Here is a 23,202-nt window from a genome sequence, read left to right as displayed (position 1 = left end):
CAATAATTAACAATAAATGTAACATTTATCACAGGCTAAGCACCATTCTACCTTAACTCAGTTAATCCTCACAATAACCCAATGAGTTAAGTACTATTATTACCCTATTTTGAAGATGGGAAAAGTGAGGCACAGAGAGGTTGAGCCACTTGTCCAAGGTCACAGAGCTAGCCTGCGGCCGTGCTGGGCATCTGTCTCTGGAGTCTGTGCTCTTAAGCACTATGCTGCGTTTCTTCTGCATTAAACGAGATACAGTCTGATGACGGCTTTACATGAGGGAGCCTGTGTTCCACGCGAACACTGGGTGATCAGCTTTTCTGAAAAGGGAGCTCTCCTCTTGCTGCTTTATCACCATTAGGACAGGAAGAAGTGTGAGAGAAGGTGAACATTCATCCAACCTCCACTGGGCACGCACTTGGGAAAGCAAAATGTAAGGAGCTGTTTGCTGAAGTTCCCCTGCGTAAAATCCGAGTGCATTTCCCACGGGGCACCATCTGGACTCAAAGCCTTGTTGGGACCACAGGACTCGCTGGTTCAAGAAGAGACAGAACGGGCCTCAGGGCGAGCCCCTCCCTGGCCTCGGGCTCGCTCGGCTACAGCAGCTGCTCTAAAAGAGCCGGGGTGAGACACCCTCTGGGCACAACGGGGAGGCAGCAGGCACGATGCCCCCTACAAGTTTAGGGCTTCCGTCAAACTCAAGTTTCTGCAGAGAGGAAATCAACCATCTCCATAAAAGTATATCCATGATTAGGAAAAAAAAGTCAGTCTGTTTGTAACTACCTGAGAATTAGGAATGAAAAGACAGACGTCTTATTTATTTAGCGCTTTCTGCCTAAATAATGCAACAGGGGGAGAGATTTCATGGGCACGGATAATTTAACATAATTGAGTACGAGAACCAGAACGTTGCATCTACTCTGCTGTTTAATGACTCCATTCAGGACACAGACAGGGCCCCGGGGAGAGCCACTCTGAGGGTCCCGGAGAGCCAAGAGGAAAGACAGGAAAGGAGCGAACGTGGGAGCAAGGGGCGGGAATGGAAATGTTTCATACGCTCGAGTCGGAGATGGGGGCTGTGCAGGACCTGGTGACGCTCAGAGGAGGAAGGCGGTCAGCAGACGTAGAGAGCGGTAAAGGAGAGGGCGGCCATCCTCCCAGCACCGCCCATGGCCCAGGGTTTTTTGTCCCTTTTTTTAATCGAAGGGCAGTCAGTTCTAATGTGCCAGTTTCTGGTGTACAGCACAATGCATACAGCACACACATACATGTATTTGTTTTCCTGTTTTTTCATTAAAGGTCATTACAAGATATTGAACATAGTTCCCTGTGCTGTACAGAAGAAACTTTTTTTAAAACCTATTTTTATATATAGTGCCTAACATCTGTAAATCTCAAGCTTCTAGTTCAGACTTTATAAAGGAGCTGCTGTCCGAGGCTCTGGGCTGGGGGCTGGGAGACGGGGCCGGCCTGCCTCTGTCAAGGTCACCAGTTCATTCCTTCCACCAACAGTCCTGAGCCTCCGACTCACAGCAGGCCCTGACCTCAAACCTGAGGTGGATGTGGACACAGCATGGCCTTGGACTCCTGGGATTCACAGGCCAGTGGGGAAGACAGGTTTACAATAATACGACTTACAGTAACACAAGAACGTGCACTGGGAGTCTGGCTAGGGAGGACAGGCCCCCGTGGGCGGGTAAACAGGCCTTGTGGGGATGCGTGGTTGATCCAGGCTGCCCCCTCAATGGGTCATGGACGGTGTTCTTCCCGCCCCGGGAGAACCGAGGGGGTCCCACAGCAGGTCGGCCAGCACACCTTCCCCAGCAGAACAGGGCTCAGCGCTGCCCAGCCGGACGCTCCCACTTCACGCGCCATCTTTCATTTGTCCCTTCCTCCGGGACGCATTGTCCCCTCTGTGGCCCCTTTTCTCTCCTCTGCCGTGAAAAAGCAGCGGCAGGAGCAGGCTGTCTGTAACATAAGCTCATTTTGTTTTCAGCCCTTTTAGTGCTGAACCTGCACCCCAGGGAGGTAAGGCAATGTCCACCACAGAAGAGACAGACAAACCCACCGAAAAGATGCGGAGATGCCGGGGCAGGATTTGCTTGGGCTGGAAGATTTAATTTGCCGGACTACTGGGCCTGTCAAAAGTTTCCACAGTAACCACTTGGGTCCTCATAAAGCTGAGACAGCGGAGGACGAAACCGAAATCCTGGATCAATGTCTCTGTTTGGAGACCTTAACTTATGTTTGGTTGAAAAAAAAAAAAGAAGGAAAGAAATCCAACCGGCCGACTGTAATCGTCACGGCAGGTTAGCCCGGGAAACCGATGCACAGTTTGTGACATTTACCAGGAAAGCAGGGCCCACGGCTGTTACTTACAGTGCTTTGAAAAGAACCCCAGGATGGCGATCTGCCCATCTGCCCAGGTGCCCTCACCTGCAAACCCGCACCTCCTTCCACAGGGGTGACAGGACGCTGATCAGCCTGAGGGACAGAAGGATGCCTTGAGCAGGAGGGCTGCAGAGCCAAGGTCCCGAGGGTCAGGGCGTGTGCCCGGTAGGGGCAAGAGACGAACTCAGAGGCCGGAAATGCTGGGAAATTGCACCTAGTCGGCCCCACCTGTTGGGGGAGCTGGTTCCCTGAGGCTGGAATATGCTCCTGCGCTGAAGGATTCACGTAAGAGCCTGCCCAGGCTGCTGCCGTGGTGCAGCCACAGGCGCCGGGGGGGCTCCTGGGTTGAAAGGAAGGGGCTGGCAGGGAGCAGGGTCAGGCGGAGGCTGGACAGGCGGACCAGCAGACTCGGGAGGAAGGTGTGAGAGGGGATGGAGAGAGGGACTGGCTGGGACTGACCCGCCACTTCCTTGGCTTAACACGTAGCCCCTCAAGCTGACAGACCGGAGCAGGGGGTTAATCGTGCGCTCTTGTAGGCTGTGTGCGCTGCTCAGGGTTGAAGCAGAAACAGGATGTTGGCATTGCCGCCCTCCCAAGTATTCAGTAATTGCAAAGGGAAGGACAGTTTTGGGGGAGAATCCTGGCACAGGCCCGGGAGGCTCAGGTCATGGGCTGCACCACCAGGAAGCCATGTCAACACCACGCACCCCGACAGGATGCAAGCGGGGGGCATGCTGCCTGTGGGTCCCTCCCAGCAACACACACCCTCAGCCTCATCACCAGCAAGCAGTGGACAAACCCAAAAAGGCAATGCGGTATTTTCCACAAAATAACGGACCAGTATCTTCCAAAGTGTCAAGGCCACCAAAGATAAGGAAAGTCAGAAGAATTGTCCCAGACTGGAAGAGATGAAGGGGGCACGACTACCAAACAGAGCGTGGGGTCCCGGAGCAGACCCTGGACCGGAGGCCCGGGGGATGAACCACTGGGGCGCTCACTGAGCTCCATGCTCCAGTGGGCGGCATCACAGTGAGAGCAATTTCTGAATTTTGATAAAAATTACATAAGATGTTAACATAAGGGGGAGGTGAGTGAAGGGTGTGTGGGTACTCTGAATCATTTTTGCAACTTTTCTGTAGGTCTAAAAGTCTCTCAAAAAGAGTAACTCTTGGGAAAAAAAAGAAACATGTCCAGAGGTGTCCCCTACATCACAACGAAGGAGGTACGACAGCTCACGCCCGGGAAGACTCGACCTTTCTCTCTGATTCCTGAGTCATGTTTTAATCATGCAGAATGAAGTCATCTGTGCCCCGAGGACGTACGACACCCAGCACAGCTGACATCTCATAAATAAATTACCAAACAGATGCGGGGGAGGGGAGGACCGCTCCACCTTCCTGTGTCTCGGGGACCTCTGAGTCTCATTCATGGTAAATGCGGGCCTGCGTCCTTGTTGAAGGGGACGATCTGAACGGCTGAGGGAGACGGGCGGTCCACACCAGTCACAGTGGTGGTCCCTGGAGACAGATGTGGGGCTGGATCCCGGCCACTCCAAGGATGATGGTTCTGCTCTGGTTTTCAGGTGAGCTCAGTGGCCTGCTGTACAGACACAAATGGCGATCTTAAAGGCATAAACTCTGTTTTGTCGTAGCCTCTGTGAGGCCCGGTCTTAAAAGTTGAGACGTGGCTCCATGAACAGACTAGGAGGTCACTGCTCTGACAGGCATCTCATTGTGGAAAGGATTTTACCTTATTTTTCACTGCAGAGGCTCCCTGGTTGGGAGAAAACACTGATTCCTGGCTCTACAAACAAAGGGAGTGTATGGGTCAGCTATTACCACTGTGATGCAGATGATGCTGTGTAACAAACTACCCCATACCCAAAGGGTTTACAGCAACTAGCCTTTATTTCTCACTCATGTGTCTGCAGTTCAGGAATTCAGTAAGTCATCTGTTAAACCATTGGTAGCTTTAAATGACGGATTGAAATTGGCAAGTGCTAAAACGCACCCCTCCTTATTCCCCCAGAGAGCTGGCTTACCAGCAGGCCACAGCACCCAGACCCCATCTCAGCCACCTCCTGGCTGCACCTGCTAGCTGCCTGCTTCAGCGTGTGAAGTTGTCTGGCCCTGTGCCTTAGTTTCCCCACCTGTACAATGGGAATGACAGTGGCACCTCTCTCATGAGGTCACTGTGAGACCTTCAAGAGGTGAGGCAGGTATGAAACTCTCAGCGCTGGCTCTACCAGCACCGGTTACGACGTAACTGAAGACAGCCGAGTGCAAGGACGCCACCCCAGCCACTCAGGGGCAGCCCAGGAATGCCCTCTGCAGAGACGCCTGCGGCAATTCAGACCCAGCCATCTGATCAGGAAAGTCAACTCAGGTGGCATTAGGACCACAAGAAACAGCAGCCTAATTTGAAAGGAAGAGCTCTAATGAAAATAGATTTTTCCCTCTATGCTTCCAGAAAACTCTCCCCAAAGCCACAGAAGCATTTGTAATTGTTGTAACAAGAAGTAAGCAGGGGCAGAAGCCGAAGGCTTTTTCATTAAAGAATCACAGCAGAGATTCCGCGTCTAAGGACAGCAAAGCGCCTCTTTTTTCTCACAACGGTCTTCACAAAGACCTTCCCTACTCATGGCCGGGGTCCGAGGAGGGCAGACTCCACCCATGGAGCCCCTGGTCATCAGGGAAGACGACTTGGGCGCTGGATTGGGGGAGGAGTCAGGAACCCCAGCAGGTCCTCTCCTCACCCTCTGTGGCCCTTGGGGAGCATGGTGTCCAGGTGTCCAGGCCCAGGGGAAGCTGGTGGCACCTGGTGCACGACAGGAGGAAGGGGAGGCTGGAGGTTCCCTTCCAGGGAGCCCACCCACTGGTCCAGGGGACCCTACCCACACCTGTGGTATCCCCGTCCCTCCTAGCAGGGCTCGGGCCCTCCTGGCGGTCCGCCTGGGCCAAGTCGCGAGGTTGAATCCTGATTTGATCCCTTACAAGAGAGCAACAGCCTCAAGTGTGAGACTCCCTCTCTGACCCTTGGAGGACAGTGCCTGCCTCGCAGGTCCAGTGTCAGCAGTGAGCTATGCCACGTGGCAGCTGCTCAGGAAACGCAACCCTGTTTTATCCGTCATTTCCCTTCTTTTCTGACTTCCCTGCACGACTGCTCCTGTGGCAGCTCCACGGAAGCAATGAGAACTCCCTCCGCCATGTCCCTCCTTCTCTGCCTGCTCTCCCGTCCACTCAGTCCCAGGCATCTGTCCATGGTACCAGGCGTGCTGCCCAGGGCCTGGGACGCAGGGTGAAATCAATGATGAGGGCATCCTGGCGATCACTGCCCTTGACGGGATGTCTTCCTTTGGAAGGAAGGAGGCAGAGAAGAACCAAACTGCAAAAAGTGCTGTGAAGGAAGCAATGAGATGCTGGGGAAACCAGGATGGATGAGGACAGTACAGGGCCCATGGTAGACTACGCGTGGATTTTCTTCTGGTGCCAGCCTCTAACTTGTCCTGACACCTGATGACAATGGACCTCTCCTCCACCATCTTAAAAAAAATAATACTATGGCTCCTTCGATATGTCACGGGGAGCACCCCACACACTGTGCAAGTCTCAGAAAAAGAATCCTCCTGGTCTCGCCTTCTGCTGATGCCTGGAGAGTCTGCCCCTCTCTCAACACCTTAATGTGTCTTTCTACCCGCTCTCCACCAAAGGACACTGGTTAATTCTCTGGCACTGGCCTAGGGAGAAATTAAATTCTGCCCCCTGTGACTTCTGGTCCTGGGCATCAGTGAGAGGGAAGACGTTCTGCTAATGGTGAAGGTGAGCCCTACAAAGCCTGACGGTCTGCCACTGACCTCTGGGCAGAAAGCGGCTGATCCCAGCCACACATGGAAGCCCTCTGTAAACTGCTGAGCTGGAGCGGTGCGGTCTGATTTGAGTCTGCGAGAGAAGGCCACGGCCAGGGAGAGTGCGCACCTTCAAAGTTAAGGCCGTACTTGCACTGACGAGCTGGATGTGCTTGCTGGACCCCAGGAGCAACATGCACCCTTTCATCTGCTCAGGGGCCTCCCAGAATATGCATCATTTAGAGCTGGCGCAAGATGAATGGGGCCGCAAGAATTAGATACGACCACATGGAGCCTCGGGTTGAGGAAGTCAACGCTAGATCAGAAGGTCAGGAAGGAAGACACGGTTCCCCACAGGTCTGACGGATGCCTCGTGTGTTGCTGAGGTTCTGAGAGTGGACAGACACACACACACACACACACACACCCGGAGATGAAGGTGCCTGTGTATTACTGTGTGTGTGTAGCATGGCCACGTGGTAAAGAAACATACACCCACTGGAGGAACATGCCATTCAGAGACTACTTACCAAGCAGCGGCTCCCTGGGTACCGCGTCTCACAGCTCATCTGCTCCACACAAGGCTCCTTGACGCCGGGGATTATGACTTCTCTCTTGAGATAAGGGACCTGCGGCTCAGCTCACATTGTCACCCGGCAAGTGGCAGAGCAGAGATTCAAACTCTCTTCTCTCCGTTAGGCTGTGCTTCCGAGAAGCCAGAAGTCTCAGCAGACAGTGGGAAAGTGGTAATAAAATCTGAGTGTTCTGGCTACACGGACTGTTGGGAGTCCTGTCTTGAGTCTTTTGAATCTTAACTTCTGTTTTTGTGTAAACATAGATCTATTCTACCTTGACTCGGCTGCATTCGGGGCATCGTACATTGCCTCCCTCGCGGCTGTGGCCATGCAAGCACCAGCTGACCCTGCACGCCCCACCCCCATCCCCAGTCCCTCCAGAATGGGCTGACATCCCTGGAAGCTGCCTAGAACGGCCAGATACATGGCGTTTCATCAGTGTGTCCCCAAACACCTTCCATAGACGACAAAATGGTAAACAGCAGCCTATTTTGGAATTCTCCCTCGCTGGGGAAATGCATCTTAACGCCTGCTCTGAGCTCAGAGGCACCTGTGCCATCAGGTGACGACGCCAGCCAGGTAAGCCTGCAGAGCCCGATGCAGCCCCCGGCATGAGGCTGACGCGGAGAGGACATTCTCCATGTCCCTCGGGGATGCTGGGAAGGGCGGCAGCCCCGGTTGCCTCCTGGCTTTGATATTTCGCCTCCTGCGGCCCTTCCCGCGTGCGGAGGGAGCACCTGGGGAGATCGGCTGTGAGCTGCTCTGCTCTGGGGTCTTTCACCTTCTCTAGCTGCCTGATATTTTTGGTCACCGTGGCCACTGGAAAACCCCATCTGTCTACATAGCTCATCAGAAGGGAGAGACTGCTTCTAAAGTAGCGAATGACAAATCGTCTTCCCTTAGACGGGTGCCAAAGGAACAGGTCAGAGTGGGTTGTTCCTGTTAAGACAGATCACAGCGAACGCCGGTCTCCGTGTCGACCTGCCACTTACCAACCACAGCGAAACCAGGGTTATTTAATTATGTAGCTCTGAACACTGGCCACCCTCTCTGCTCACGGAAACATGACCATCTGGGTCTGTAACAAATATCTGAAGGTTCCAGCCGCCAACAGATATTGATCGATCTCAAAGCTCCTCTCCAAATCAATACCAGCGTGCGGTCAGGGCTGCGGGTTCTGGGACAGAGGGATCTGATGGTCTGAACCTCCCCACACAGCCGGGCTGCTGGGGACCTGGGCGTCCTGCTGGAAAGGGGTCCCCAGCCCACCCACCTTCACGGCTGGTCGCGCTGTGAAAGCACTGTTTGCCTGGGGCAGTCGGGGGTGCTCCCAAGAGGAAGCACACTTAGGAACAAAAGGAAAACCTCTGTCGGGCTGATCTTCACTGTCATCTTTCTTACCACCTAAGTGGCTTTAAGCTGATGGTGTTTAATGAGATCTGTGTCGTTCAGATAGACTTCAAGCTGTGATCCAGCAAGGCGACACCGACTCAGCCTTACTAAACATCCCTCCCGACTTTTTTTTAAGTACTTCATGCCACATAAATTAGACTGCCATTGAGATAATTGGATCCTTGTGGCTCTTAATTTTTCACAGATACACTATTTTGAAAATAAATCGTGAACCAGCGTCTTTGAACGTTAGCGTTAATTTACATCGACTCTGCTTTCCTGACGGCTGAGGGACACCCCCTCATCGCCACGTGAACCACGAGTCAGATCTAAAATACTCATGTCAGTCCGAAGCAGCCAGAATCCCTCTGACTTTCTGTCAATCATCTTTTCAGAAACGAGTGTGTCCACTCAGCGATTTTATAATCAGTTGAAACTGTTGTTCCAAAAGCATTGTTTTCCCGCGCATCGCAAGCTCACATTCTGCCCTTGCACTGAGAGGGTGTAAATTCTGAGCAGACAGAGCACCTCCAGGACCGTTCAGTAAGGTGGACAGGCTCCTCTGACACATAAAGGACCCGATGACATGTTTCGATAAAGAATAAAAAACATGCCCTTCTCCTTAGAAAGATCTCCTTTTGGCCTATAGGCAGCATAAACACCGGCACGAAGAGGCCAGCTGAAACGCACTCCTCCGCAGCTGCTGATTATAAAATGCGGTGTAAAATGTGAACGCGCACCCATCACAGAGATGCTCCACACCCCGAACTAACAGAAAGTACCCGTATCACCAGTGATTCCACACGGCCGCCCAGGCAGGGCGCTTCAGGAGGGCGAAATACAGTGGTGTCTCGGATGTCAAATGAGATCTCGTCACCCAGGCTCATCCCCGCCTCCCACCTTGCACCGCCTCCATCCTTCTTCAGGGGGCAGACGCCGGAAGGAGAGAGGCTCAGTAAATACGGTGAAAAATACGGTGAAAAGCACTTGGCAATTACAAGCCGTTAAAGGAAACCCCGCTCACGGCAAGGTGACGGCGAGGAGGCGTGGGGAGGAGCCGGCACGAGAGCTCGGCAGAACTAGACTAGGCTCTCCCTGTCGAAATCAGCCTTTCTTAGAGGGGCTCTTTGCGACACATTTCAGCGCACGGTATGGAGAAAAGGGAAGGTGTTGTAAGGTGAGCCCCAAAATGACGGACTGCAGGCAGGGTTCTGCCTGTGTGCCATCCATCGAGCCACTGGCCTCTGTGGACTTCTCTCTGGCTCACGGGGCACCGCGCGTGGGGGTCTCGTTGCTGAAACAGGGCAGCTGATCAGACACAGTGTGAAGTGGGCCCGAAGCCACGCAGGGCTCGTCGTGGCTCCCACTGCCCTGCACAACAGCAGATTCCCCAGGGATCTGGATAAAACACACGTGAGGATTCGCCAGCAGGTCCGGGTGGGACCCCAAATTCTGCCTAACCAGCTCCCGGTGACACTGACACTGCCGGCCCAGGGGCCTCATTCCCAGGAGTGAAGCCCTGAGTAGGAGAGGTTTCTGATTCTACAGAGAAATGGGGCGTTTTATCTTAGACGACCCGGGGACTTGTCACACATTTGGTGAGGCTTGGAGTGAAAAGTGGGCACCCCAAATAAAGTAGCAAAATTGCAAATGACACTTCTAAGGCTTTAGGTTGCAGGTAAATCAATGCCACCACCTATGTTTGACACTGCTTGCAAAAGAAGAGGGTGGATTTATAGCCAATGTCCCAGGAATGTGTTCCAGGGACAGCTTATCATCCATTTGTTTGTTTAGTTTCCCAGGAGGCACCCAGTGTAAGTCAGATGTGCTAACTGCCGTAGCGCTGTCTGGGGGCGGCTCTTACCGATGCCCCACTAGTCCCTGGGGTGACAGCAAACTGTGGAGCAACTACGTCCTTGCAGAAGTCTCTGGGACCTTGTCAAAATCTGGCCCCAGCCAAGGTAGCTGTCTGCTTACACACGGGGGACCGTGGCAGGAGGAGAAATGAGCATTACCCTCACCCCAGCCCTGCGTCTTCATTACGACTATCTCCCTGCCCCTCCCTTTCATCATCACTGTTTTTTTAGCGTATTTCTCTCTTTTTCCATCTGGACTGACTTAGCACAAACCCTCAAATACAAATCGTACCAAGAAAGCATAGTGAGGACTGGCCGAGTCCTGTCGGGGAACCACACGAAGTCAGGTCAGTTCCGCTTCCTCCTGCCCACAGAGGGCTGTCACTTGTAGGGTGGGGTGGGGCGGAACTCATGGGTCCCACGCCCTCCGCAACAGTACGTCATTGACCTCCGCTCTCCTTTCTTGCTTCCTCGCTGAGCTGTTGAAGAGGTCAGCACGGACGTCTGAACGAGAACCTCCACTGCCGAGCGGGGTGGTGGGGCATCCAGCCTCCCAGCAAGGCTGCCAGCTGGCCCGTGACGCACGGCATCAGTGTCGGAATTCAATCATTCCTCTCCTGCCTTCTTCCCCTGGGGACATCCCTTCTCCGGGACCTCCCCACTGCCCGTCACTGGACCTTCAGGTAAAGGGGGCGTCTGTTCTCAGTGATGGGGACGCTGACAGCCTACGCCACGTGGGGGCCGTTTGCGTTTCAGGTGCCGGGGCTGATGGTCTTCATGTGTTTGCCTGTTGCTGGCATTACTCAGTGTGTAGTGCAGCCTGGAAACATTTCCTTTGACTTTCTGCGATGTTTTCAAAGGTAGGAACAAACCCCGTATTTTTTGTTTGTTTTGCCTTCTGCCCAGTGGCAGGTGAGGCTGTGACTGCTGGTGGGGGCAGCGATGAGCAGCAGAGAAGGTGCCCTGACCTCTGAGACACTCGCTTCCACAGGGCCCTGAGTGCGGCCTGAGCCCATCCTCATGCAGGACCTGACCGTGGGTAACATGTTGGCGGAATCGGCTGTGATCTTCAAAGGGAAGGCACTCACAGGGCACTTGCTGGCCGTCCACTGCTCCGTCTGTTCGGTGACCTTTTCCACGTTCGTCCTGCCCCTGCCAGTGGGAAGCTGGCCAACCACACTGGGCGTCCGGAGGAGCCTTTGATGTCAGCATACAGAAGCCTCCTCAGAGTCTCAGGAGAGGACAGGAAAGCCAGGTGCTTTAGCTACGGGAGATGGAGGTAAAGAAGGGGGTGGGAGGGCCGCCCCCAGTGTGTCACCAGGCCGGGCGGCAAGCTGTCAGCCACGCTCTTGGGAGACGAGAGCGGCCCCAGGACAGAGGCTCTGAGTGGCAGTGGCGCTGGCGCCAGAAACTGGCCTCGGAGAGGCTGAATTCACCGGCTGTCCGGTCTGAGCTGTCCCGGGATGATGTCCACTCGATGGGGTGGGAGGGGGGCTGCAGCCAGATGGAGAACACTCAGCAGATAACCCACCTGCCCACGTGCTCCAACCTGCTGTCCTGGCCAAAGGGCTTGGCTCGTGATGAATGCGCATTCAGGGGAGCTTCGGAAGCAGCCCCGGCCCCCTTTGGTGGGGCTTCTCTTCCTGACCCAGACGGCAGTCAGCCTCTCCGACGGGAGCACCGCGGCACGAGGAGGTTGGTCCAGGGAAGAAGGCGGGCGGCACTTCTCACACGCGGTGATCACCATGGGGCAGAGCTCTGGGCTCCACACCGAATGCAGTGCCCGCAGCCTCTGCCTCTTGTCTTTTCTCTGCTTTCTTCCCCAAATGTGCCCTGGGGATGCGCAGCTGTCACTGCTTTGGTTCCTTTACGGATTATTCCTTCACCGTCTGCTTAATTTCAGGCATCATCCTTAGGGCTTTTCAAATAAGTATCCATGTTACTTCCACTTTGCAGATGGGGAGACTGAGGCTCAGGGAGGTGAGTAAGTTCACGATGAGCCCCAGAGCTAGGGATGCACGGCACAGTCCACAGTCCCACCCAGACGCCATGCTCTCAGCCACCTGCTAAGGCTGCCGTGTTCTTCCTCTGACAGAGGGAGAGGCTCACCCAGAAGGAGCACCAGGCCGGCAGAGAGAAGGCTCTAGGGAAGGGGCCTCCATGGAAAAAAAATGCAATTCTCACTGCCTCAGAGATGGAGAAAAATGGAAGGTCCCCAAGTAGTGTTTAAATCCACATACGATGAGTTATGGACCACGTAACTGGAGTAAATGCTCAACGCGGGAGCAAAAACTGTAATTAGGTCTCCGATCCCTCTGAATTCCAAGGAGCGAGAACACTGTGAACACTGGAGTGGGACTTCAGGGTGGGACTCGGTTTCTGCTGACCACCTCCAGGTGGGGTGCCGCCGGGGTCGATCTCACCTTTCCTGCGGGCAACTGGCTTCATCGGGCCTCGGCAGACGTCACAAGGGTATCAGAAGCGGGAAGTGAGCATGCTATCCAGTGGACGCTGGGGAACGCGCCCTCCTCGTGTGATACAGGCAGCAGGGCAGACGGAACAGCCACAGACTGAAGTCAGTCAGGCACCAGGCGGCCACGCGGGGTGAGCCCTGGGTGCGTGAAGCCTATTAGCAAACGTCCCGTGAAATCGATACGACCTGACCTGCTCTTTCTCCCAGTTGGAGGCCCTGCCGGCCACTCCCGACATCACTGCGCAATGTCATGAGCGCTGGCCGGCCAGGAGGGCAGCGAGCACACGGTGGGCACCACACACATCTGCCGAATGAATTGTGCCTCTCACCCTGCTCAGGGGGACGCTTTACTGATGGTTCCATCTTCAGGAAGCGAGCAGGGTGAGCAGCTTATTAAAGGCAATACAATATCCAGAAATTTCTGTCTCCCTCTAGGCCTGGTTTTCAAAGTTTTCGCTGTAAAGAATACAGCTATTTCAGCCAAGAGCAAGTGTGAGCAGTGGCCGCTCCCGGCTCAGCGGAGCCAGCATCACTCGTGCACACGGTGTGGATCTCCGGTTGTTCACGGGCCCACGTCCGGGTATTTCTCAATTAGATCTTGAACAACAGCGTGAGGAAGAAGAGGGAAACCCACAGTTCTGAAAGTTTCCACCTAGGTTTCCTCCATCCAGACTCCTCCCATGGGCCCCCGGGTGACTGCTCAGCTGCCCCTGCTGCCGTGTGACTTCCCACCACATGTCTGCCCCACTCACCGGCCACTAGCCACACGCTCCTCTCCGGCTTGTCTGCCGGTGGGTGACGACACATCATGGACCACACCCAGCCTGCCTCCTGATCCCCTATGACCTGTGAGTAGAGACCATGTGGCCTGCAAAGCAACATTCGTTTACAGCAGGAAGAGGTGCTGACCTCGGGCCTAGACCTTCAGTTCTAGGAAGTCCGAGTTGTCACCTCTCAGCACTTAGTGGGGCCTCTGCCCACAGCAGGTCTCAACCGCAGCCTGACTGGTGGGACACAAAACAGCTCTCAGAAATGTCAGCGTTTGGTCCCACACCAGCTCCCCCAGGGCCCTGGAGCCCTGCCCACCATTTTGCTGATGGTTCTTGATGACTTACGTCTTGAGTTTTTCAAACAGTGAGATTAACCTCGCGTCAGAAGGGACTAGCCTGGGCCCAGGTCCTCAGGGGTGAGCTCTGAGCCTTGGACTGTCCACCTCATAAGAGCGACTCCGTCTACCTGAGGCCTGGGGTCATCCGAGACGTCCTGTGCCAGCAACAGGGTACGTGGGGGACCGTGGGCCATGCTGCGTCAGCTCGGCCTCTGCAGGGACGAGAGATGAAAGGTCCGCCCACGGTGGGTCAGCCGCCGTATGACCACCCTGGCCGCCAGGCTCTGGTGGGCTTCCCCGGGAGGCGATGCTTCCCGCAGGCTGTCCAACATCACTGTTGGGAAAGGTAAACGTCGTGCACGACTCCACGCAGGGAAGACCGCTGGGCACTCACGCCTGCTCTGCTCGTCCCCCGACCCTGCAGGTCTCCCGCCGGCCGACCGCGATCTGCACGTTGACGTCATAATAACCCGTAACCGGGAGTACAACTGCTTTTCTGAGCTCTGTGGGTCCTTCCAGTGAGTCGCTGGACCTGAGGGTGGTCTTGGGGACCTCCTGACGCACAAAGGCTGCCGGCTGATGGCGCTGCTGACGTGTGAGGCTAACAAGGCAGATCAGCCCCTCCCCCAGACATCGAGGTGAAGGCCCGCGTCCCTCGCCCAGCCCGGCCCTTCCACGGCCCCGGGCCCACGCTGGAGAGGGCGGCTCTCTGGCCCGTCCTCAGGCCCCGCCAGCTCTGTGGCTGCTGCTGGGAGGGAGGCACTGCCACCTCCGCTTCCGAGCAGCGAAGCAGGCCCGCCCCGCGTCTCGCGGCCGGCGGCGGGGGGCCGGACCTGTTCTGTGTGTTTGCTTGTTCTGCCAACGACCAGTCAGCGTCCGAAGCGTCCCAGCTCTCTTAGCTGAAAAGTCATTTTTCAGTCTTTTTGTTAAAGATGTATTTGACCGATGTGACCCGGAAGGGACGCATCGGAGAAGACCCGCAAGTCCGCCTCTGAGGAGGTTTGTAAAGCCACACAAAAACACCGCGCTCCTGCTCCAGTCAGGACCGAACGTTAGAATGAGCCGGTGTCAGGTCGCTGTGACCCGCAGAATGTGCCTCATCTCTTTCTGTGGAGTTTTTTCTTTTTTTGGTTGTTTTCACAGGAAAGATTTTTTCTTTTAGAAACCGAGAAAATGCAAAAATGAAGAGAGAAAGGAAGATTCACCTGGTTTCCTGCAAGGCAGATGCGCCCGACTCTCGGGGTGACAGATGGCAATTTATGACGCAGTGACTTGGTTTAAGTGATGGCCCCATGGCTCTGGGGCGCGGCCAGAAGCTCTGGGGGCCGGCGTGAGGGACGCCGCGCTGGATGCACCAGGGCCTCCGGGGGGCTGCCGCGGGCTGTGGAGCGGGCCTCTCCAGGTCCCCAACAGAATCTTCACCTGCCAAGTTGCCCTCTTCCTGCGGCCGAGCAGACATCGTGGTAACACTGCCAAGAGGAAGGTCTCTGGGTGGCGAAGTCCGCGAGCACGTGGAGGTAGGAGGCGGCCTGGGTATCGGCCCCGCACATGGACCATCCCCACTCGGGTGCAAGGGCTTAGACCTCCCCCCTCCCGTAACCTGCAGCCGGGGCTGTTTCCTCCTGACGGGCGGGCGGGGAGCAACCTGAGCGCACGCTCGTTTGCGTTGGTTTTGTATGGCCGGATTTCCTCCTCCTCCAACTGGCCTTCGAGTTTATCTTTTTAATCATTTTACGTGCTTGCCAGAATGTGTCTGATTTGGTCCCTCTGGGCGACTTCCCTTGGGATGTGGAGGACGCCCGTGGCCTGCATGCTGAGGTACTTACCACGCTGCCAGCCATTCTTCCGTAATGATGCCATCACTAATTAGCTGTTTCAGCAGTTCTGGTCCTTTCCTTAAAGACACTTACAATTCTTCGCACTGCTTTTCTTTTCTATAATTATCCTTTTATCTTATCTTTTTAACTTTTTCATCAGCGTCCTGCCAGAGCTACCTGAAGTCTCCATTTTCCTCTGTGCCTTCATGAAGATCTTAGTGGGAACTCGAGAGGCTGGGTGAGGGGAGGAGGCTGACCAGCCCCCACTGCCTGGCCTGATTTGGGAACTCAGGAAGGTGCTAAAGCATCTCTGTTTGACTTGCGCTTTTAAAAAACCGTATCCCCCAAACAGAAAAAAAAAAACCAAAACCCAGGTTTAATTCTGTAATAGAGATTATTTCTCTCACGCAAAATACAGTGCACCGATCATATGACATGAATCACTTCCTCATTCTACAAATATTTGTCAGTTGCCTTCCACATAGCAGTCCCTTCTCCGGTTCTTGGAAGAAGGAATAAAGCACAAAATCCCCGGCCTCGCTGGGGAGACAGATGATAAACAAGTGAGGAAGTCACGAAGTGTGCCTGGAGGTGCCCAGTGCTCAGGGACAAAGTGAAGGCGCTAAGGAGGCGGGGCGCACGCTTCTGAGACGTGAGCTTGGACTCCCCTTTGTTACAGGGCCAGTCACCGACGCTCAGTCACCGACGTTCAGTCACCGACACTCAGTCACCGACACCAACAAGCTGTTCGATGACATCTCATGCCGATCATATATTTCACGGAAATTAGTCACGGAAATTTTTCTAGCTTGAGGCCCTGTTTCATCAACACATCATGGCAAAGTGCATGACGTCCTGAGCAGAGTCCCCTTCCCTGGATGGTGGCATCTCCTGAAAGGCCGTCCTTTCCAACTCGCTCGCTGTGCACTTCGTCTCCACGGGAGTTTGCCGCTCAGCGGTCTACATAATGCAACGAAATGTGGAACAAAAACCACTCCAGCAGGCCCTCTCCATGGGCGGGCGCAGGCAGGACCCCTGCCCTCCAGCGCTCCGGCTCTCCTGCCGTCTTGCTTCTCACTTCAGTGTCCACTGGAGCAGACTGGGGGTGGCGGGAACAGGGAACACCCCGTAGTTTTAAAGCCTCTTAGGAGCATCTGTCTCCCCCAGTCTGAGGGCAGGCATCCCCGCATTCCGCTTGCCCCCGAGGAGGGTGGTGGGAAGAAAGCCCCCCCAAGTCCTCACCCCCACCCCTGGAACCAGGCTACCCAACACGGCAAAAGGGACTTTGCGGACTGGGTCTAACCAAAGCCCCCAAGCTGGGAGGGTGTCCTGGATGATCTGGACGCACTCAAAGCCATCACAGGGTCCTTAAGTGACAGAGGGTCAGCATGGGAGGCGCGAGGACAGCAGCAGAGGTGGGGTGACACCAGTGCTGACTCTGAGGACGGAGGAAGGGGCCGCGGGCTGTAGGCGCCCCCAGAAGCTGGAAAAGGCAGAGCAAGGACTTCTCCCCGAAGCCTCCAGGGAGGCGCCAGTGCTGCTGACACCTCGATCTTGGCCAGGAGGCCCGTGTCAGACTTCTAACCTGCAGAACTGTCAGATGACTGGTTTAGGTGGCTTTGGCTGCCAAGTCTGTGGTCATCTGTCACAGCAGCCACAGGAAGTTAATGCAAGGACCACCGCTGGGTTCCCCTTCAGCCGTGTCAGGGCCGACAGAGGAGAGTTACCCGATGGCCCTTGAAAGGCGCCCAGGGCCCTGAGCCACGCTCCCCATGGCCGTGGTCTCAGCTGTGAGCTCACGGGGCAGGGGTCCAGTCTGCCTCGTCAGACGCTGTATCCCCAGTGCCCATCACAGTGCCTGGGACACACCCTGATATTTGCTGGGTGACTTGAAGAGACTTGGTCCTGCAGAAGCTCTGTGTAAGGAGAAGGTGTTGGGCTCAGCCTGCATCACGTCCGACTTTATGCCACATTCAGGGACTGTGCCCGGGGAGGAGCCCTGAAGTTTATGCTCTCTGGGAGAGAGGTCCCCTCTGCCGGGAGCCTGCATCTTGACCAGCTGCCTGCACCCCTGCGAGATTCTGGTGCCTCACTGGGTGCGAGCACGGGGCTCTGTGCCCGGCCTCAGCTGCCCTCACGTGGAGAAGGTACATTCCAGGGTCATTAGGGGGCCACCACATCCATCCTGCCTCCCCCTTTTCCTTTCTGAGCAGCTGGGAAAAGCACGCCCAGCCCGTGCGCCCAGCTGAGGACGGCCTGACCCTCCGGCTCACAGTCAGGGCATCAGCCCCAGGCGAGAGCTCCTGACGGAGCAGCTCAGAGCGGTCAGTGGTCCTGAGCTACCGCAGGCACTTCACGTCCGCGAAAAGACGCCATGTTTCCTGCACACACACCCTTCCTGCCAGTCAGTTTTCCTCCAAACTGGAGCCAGGAGCCCGTGTGGGCTCCCAGGGACTGCTGTGTCAAAGTGGCCGTTCCAGGTGAAAACTGCAGAAGTTGCAAGCACGCCACCCGGGCTCCCGGCCCCTCCTGGATACGGGAGCAGAAGCCAGGTGCTGTCACCACTGACCTACACCTCTCGCCTCCGCCCTCCCTTCCACAGAGAGCACCTGGGAGACCACAGGATAACCCAGCGGCCACCCGTCCCGACCACTCTGAGCAGATGGCCTTTCTTTTAAAGAGGTAACCTTGGCAACAAGGGAGTAACACACCAGCTGTACTGGGGGATTAAATCTTCGTGCTAGAAGCATGATTTATGCTCCAATAAAGCCAAACAAAACCTAATTGGGTAGGATGAGACCACCAAAATTTATGTTCACGGTGAACAACAGGACGAGGACTAATGACCCCGGTGCAGTGTTCCATTTAGCTGTAATTCTACAGTCAATTAGTATTCTGTTTAATTGTACAATTAATGAACACATAAATTAAATTCATAGTTTATTCCTACCACTAAATTACTTAGCTGAATTGCCTCTCTTTGGGAAAAAAATAAGCAACTCAATGCACACATCATGAGAATGACTCGGTAGCGTCCATCCTGGGCACGCCTTAGCTGTGGAAACGGCTTCTCCACTACGGTGGCTGGGGTGCTGCTGCCGCTATTGGGAGCAGAATAGTTTAATCTTCTCCCATCAAACGAACAGGCAGTAGTTTCACTGACTGACACCCAGTTGCCCTGGCAGATTCCAGCTTCCATCAGCAGATCCCACCCCACCCAGGGCCTCTAAGGGCAGCACCCAGGAGGCGGGGGCTTTGGCCTAACCTACGGGAGGCACAGAATCCCTGTGGTTGAGTTCCACTCTTGGCAGGTGGGGGTGGCACTGCTGACACAGAGACAGCACAGCTGCCTCCCCAGGCCTCACTGGCTACTGAGCAGAGGAGAGAGAGGAACAACAGGAGGACGAGCTTCAGGGGCTCCTGTGCTCTTCAGCGCCCTACAAAGTCCCTGAGCAAGAGCACCTGCAAGCACACAGGCGGTGGCGCTCACCTGTGCTCACAAACAGGACGCCCCCACCAGGTACCGCCGCCACTCTGTCCCTGCAGCCACTGGGCCCCCACTGGCACCAGCATGCCTGGGTGACCCTAGTTCTCTCCCAGCAGCCGAGGCACTGAAACCCCGGACGCTCCAGGCTCAGTGATGTCCTCGTGGGAGGGGGACAGCTCGGGGCCCTTGGTGCTGCACCAGCCAAGGGGTCCTCAAGCCCCGCAGAATTCCACGGGACAGCTGAGCTCACCGGCCCTGCCACGCCTCCCAGTCGACACCCTGCCCGCCCCAGTACAGCGCCCAGCTCCTTCTCCCCCCAGCAGGAGGCCCCTCCAGTCTCTCAGGAACTTGGTTTCTGACTCAACTGCCCTGCTGCGACCTGGCGGCCCTCCCTGGGCTCACGTTCACTCTGCAAACCCTGCTCCCTAAAATCAAGTCCTTGTGACACCCCATTGCAAAATCGTGCAGTCTGGGGTCCAGGCTGCCTGGGGCCGAATCCCAGCTATGGCAGTGTCCACGCACGTGATCTCGGGCAAGACTCTGGGTCCGTCTGAACCTGGCTTCCTCGTCAGCGAGGAGGGGGCGGCAGTGTCTGCCCGGGGGCCTCGTAGGACTAAGGAGTGTGGGCCTCACGGAGCCTGGAGGCATGCTCAGAAGGGCCTTGGCTGCTGTGACACAACCCGCCCCCGCCCAGGTGATGCCCGAACGGTGCGGAAAAGCAGAAAGCCTATCACACCAAATGACCAAGGTGGCTGACGAAGCCCGGCACCGAGGGGCTTGCGGCGAGGCACGCGTGGGGCAGAGCGCGCCCTGGGACACAGGCGGCCGTGGGACCAGGCCTCTCGAGACTTGCTGGGCCCCGCTGTGTGATTCGTTTGGTCTGTTTTTCCCTGTTTGAACACATGAACAGTCTGAATCATCTGATCCAAACAGAAATAACAGGCCTGGATGACTGGCTGGCATACACGTGTTCACACACGCAAGGCGGCCGGGGGCTTCTGAGCGCCCCCACCGGGGCTTGGTGCAAATGGCTTCACTGATGCCTCCAAAGTAAAAACTGCACCAGAGTTCAACAGGCAAGACATTACTCAAGACTAGTCAGCAGGACTAGTCAGCAGGACTCAGTCCAGGGCAAACAAAACCAGGAGGGAGGGGCTCTGAGCCCTAGGGCGAGCCAGTGGGAAAGCAACGGCGCCCAGCCCAGGGGAGGTGGCCAGTGGGAGGGTGCGGCGCACTGAGTCCCAGCCGCAGATGCTTCTCTCGGGAACGGGCTGCCTGTGCGTGCAGGCGGCGCCTGTGGACGTTGGGCGGCCCCTCTCCTCTGGAGACCGGGAGACGAGATGCTGGCTCCCCACGTGCTTACATGTCAAGGAGGTGGCTCCCAGGTCCTTGAGAAGAGTACGTCCTGGGTTGTCAAATGGACAAGGGGTTCAGGGGAAATCTGCCAAGGGGCAGAGAAAGAATTTACGGTTGTAAGTTTTCTAGAGCAGATGCTCGAAGGAAAGGGAGGCCAGAAAGCTCCGCCTGGGAAGAGAGGTGTCTCAGGCTTCTCCAGGCTGAGGGGGCTGTTCAGGACGCCTTGGTCACAGGTGAGCGGGCCCCGGGCCGCAGGCTGGTGGCTTGGGCGTGGCCTGGGGACACTGCCGGCTGCCTCTCCTCCTGAGTTCTGCTCTGTGGCACCAAGGATGAAGTTCATCTCTCAGGCAATCACCCCCAGCCCTGAATGCCTGGGCCCTGAGTGCCAGCAGTGTCAGCCCAGCTGTGCCGGTTCAGCTCATGTTATTAGCTGCCTCTTAATAACTTTTGGGTCAGGGGTGTTACTGATGCTCGAGTTCCATTCAAATTATAATGGGATAAATCATCTGCCGTCTACAATCCTTGTTTATTGAGTTTCGTATGATCCACTTAATTTAGGCCCTCCCAACTCTGAAGGTTGAAGCCTATTGAAAATCCGTCTCCTTATCCTCTCATGACCTAATTTATGTTTTCCCCTTTAACTTTTCCACCTACTTTATTGCTGTCACAGCCTCAGAGGCTCTGTGAAGCAGAAGGAGGGCCTGGGAAGATTAACATTTTTATTGCTTTATTTGGTATCCCAGCCAAGCCGCCCAGATGAAAAGAGACCTTCTGGAACCCTCTGCAGCTTCCCTCCCTGGGACCTTTGATTCTGTCCATCAACAAGTACTTGCTTTGACCCAATAACCATCTCCTGGGTGCCTACTCTGTATTTTAAACTATTTTTGAAAATACAGAGTGCTTTGAAAAATAATGTGGCAACCCCAGGGAGGAGCCAAGCAGGAGTATCTGCATCCTGGGAGCACATCTGTGAGCTGGATTCAGACGGCCCCTGGGCAGAATGCACCAGTGCTGGAACCACAGCAACAGAAGCCCGAGCTGCCCAGGGGGGGTCTGGTCTCCCTGGGGCAGGGCGGGGACTCACCTCAAAGGACCTGAGACAGATCTCACTGCCCAAGCTCAGGCAGATTTGAAGAGACGGTCAGTGGAGGAGGGAGGAGTGGTGGCGGCGACGGGCTTCTCGGTCAAGGCCCAGCCCCGGTCATGGGGTGGAGAACAGTGCAGGGCGACCAGGGACAGAAGCACCTCCCCGACACCAGCGGGGCAGCGTGAGTGGGCCTGGGCCGTGGGGGGCCGGACGCTGACGACAGTCAGGAGAGAAGCAAGGAGCTGGGAGCACGACACGGCGGCGCTGGTTCGGGGCCGACTTCCCTCAGCCCCACCTTGGAAGCGTGGGAGTCAGATCAGGCTTCTGGGGAGCTTCCTCCAGCACAGGGTCTGATGCTGGTAAAACAAAGGGCCCACCGTTCGGAGAAAGCAGGCGACTCGTGTAGCTGCTGATGGGAAGAATCTGCCGACAGACACCAAGCGCCCTTGGCCCCTCACGCTTCCGACACTGGGCGCACACGTGCCCTGCTGACTCACGCCATTTAATCGCAGGCAGTCAGTGTGACTGGCAGCCCTAATTAAGCCCTTCCCCGCGCGGGCGCCCCCCGCACCGCTGCCCAGAGCGGCCAGCCCGCCCTCTGATCCTCCGACTTGCTGCCTTCTCGGCCGGGCTGTTTAAGGGCTCGTCCAGACTGCCTCATCACCGTTAATGAGCAGTTTCATCTCACGTTTCCCTCACAGTTTTAAGATGCAAGGTGTTCTCTTAAAACGCAATCTAGTTACTGTATTGTCAGCCAAGAGGGCTCATCAACACAAAGGGATTTTGCATCCAAGTTGCTGGATGCTTGGAACAGCCTTGGGTACGTCACCAATTTTTTCAAACACATTTTTGCTCTTTAGCTGCAGAAGCTTCTGGTGGGAGTCCTTCTCTTTCTACCGACTTTTTAAAAGTCAGACTTTTTTTTTGAGCCTTTGAAATACTTCTAAGTATTTCAAGCTAGACTTTTTGGAAGGGACTAATGGAAGAAAATTGAAGAAAAAAAATTACTTGGCATTTTAAAATATTTGAAGTTTTACTCACTTCTAAGATCAAATGCATTAAAAAAAACTAATGGAAAATGAAACCTTACATAATTGCATTTGACTGATTTGTGTGATTCACCCCAGTTCATCAGGTTCAGAACAGACCGCACAATCATCTTTCTTGAGGGTGTCCCCTCACCGATCTTTCCCTCCATCAGCATGTATTTCTCTGTTGACAATCTGCTTTGTGACAGGCACCGTGCTTTCACATGTGCCTGTTTTTAGAACAAATCAAACATGAGAAATTGACTTTCCCCAGCTACCGCGCATTTCCCTGAGGTCCTTCACCGTGGTTCACCCTTCCCCTTCCGCCCAACCGGGCCTCTTCACTCCTCCTCCCGTCTCCCCTCTTGCTGTCTTGGACCAGCCCCAGAGCCTCTGGTCAAGGTTTATTTTAACAGCCTCCTAACCAAGCTCTCTGACCCTTGCTTGGCCCCATTTCCTGGGCTGAAAATAGAGGCCGAACTTGTCATCCCGCGGTTCATCCTGCGTCAGCCGCCTTCCGTCCTCTGTTCCATTCCCATCCCAACTTCCCAGGGCGGCTGGTCTCACTGTCCCTGACTTTGCCGCCTTGCTCTGGAGTCCAGAAAGCATCCTGGTTCCCATCCCACCTCCATACCCTGCCCCTGTCGTGTCCATCTGTGTCCTGCCAGGAGGACTTTACACGGAGGCCACAGAGGATCGACATGTCCCAGGTCAAACCGCTCCCAGCAGAGGAGGTTTCCTGGTGCCTGCGACCCTGGGCCGGGAGCAGACCCCTCCGCGCTGTGCCCTCC

The 23,202-nt window shown here is 55.5% G+C and overlaps 1 long non-coding RNA gene across 9 annotated transcripts in view; it reads right to left on the bottom strand.

Annotated features, from left to right (window-relative positions):
• LOC140687484 (uncharacterized) overlaps positions 1-23,202 on the bottom strand; it is a 388,836-nt gene that overhangs the window by 74,020 nt on the left and 291,614 nt on the right. The window lies entirely within an intron of this gene.

This window comes from Vicugna pacos, chromosome 19 (genome assembly GCF_048564905.1).
Source record: "Vicugna pacos chromosome 19, VicPac4, whole genome shotgun sequence".
In the NCBI taxonomy this organism is placed as follows: domain Eukaryota; kingdom Metazoa; phylum Chordata; class Mammalia; order Artiodactyla; family Camelidae; genus Vicugna; species Vicugna pacos.
Note: the sequence above shows the minus strand (reverse complement) of the source record. Positions and strands in the feature narration are given on the sequence as shown.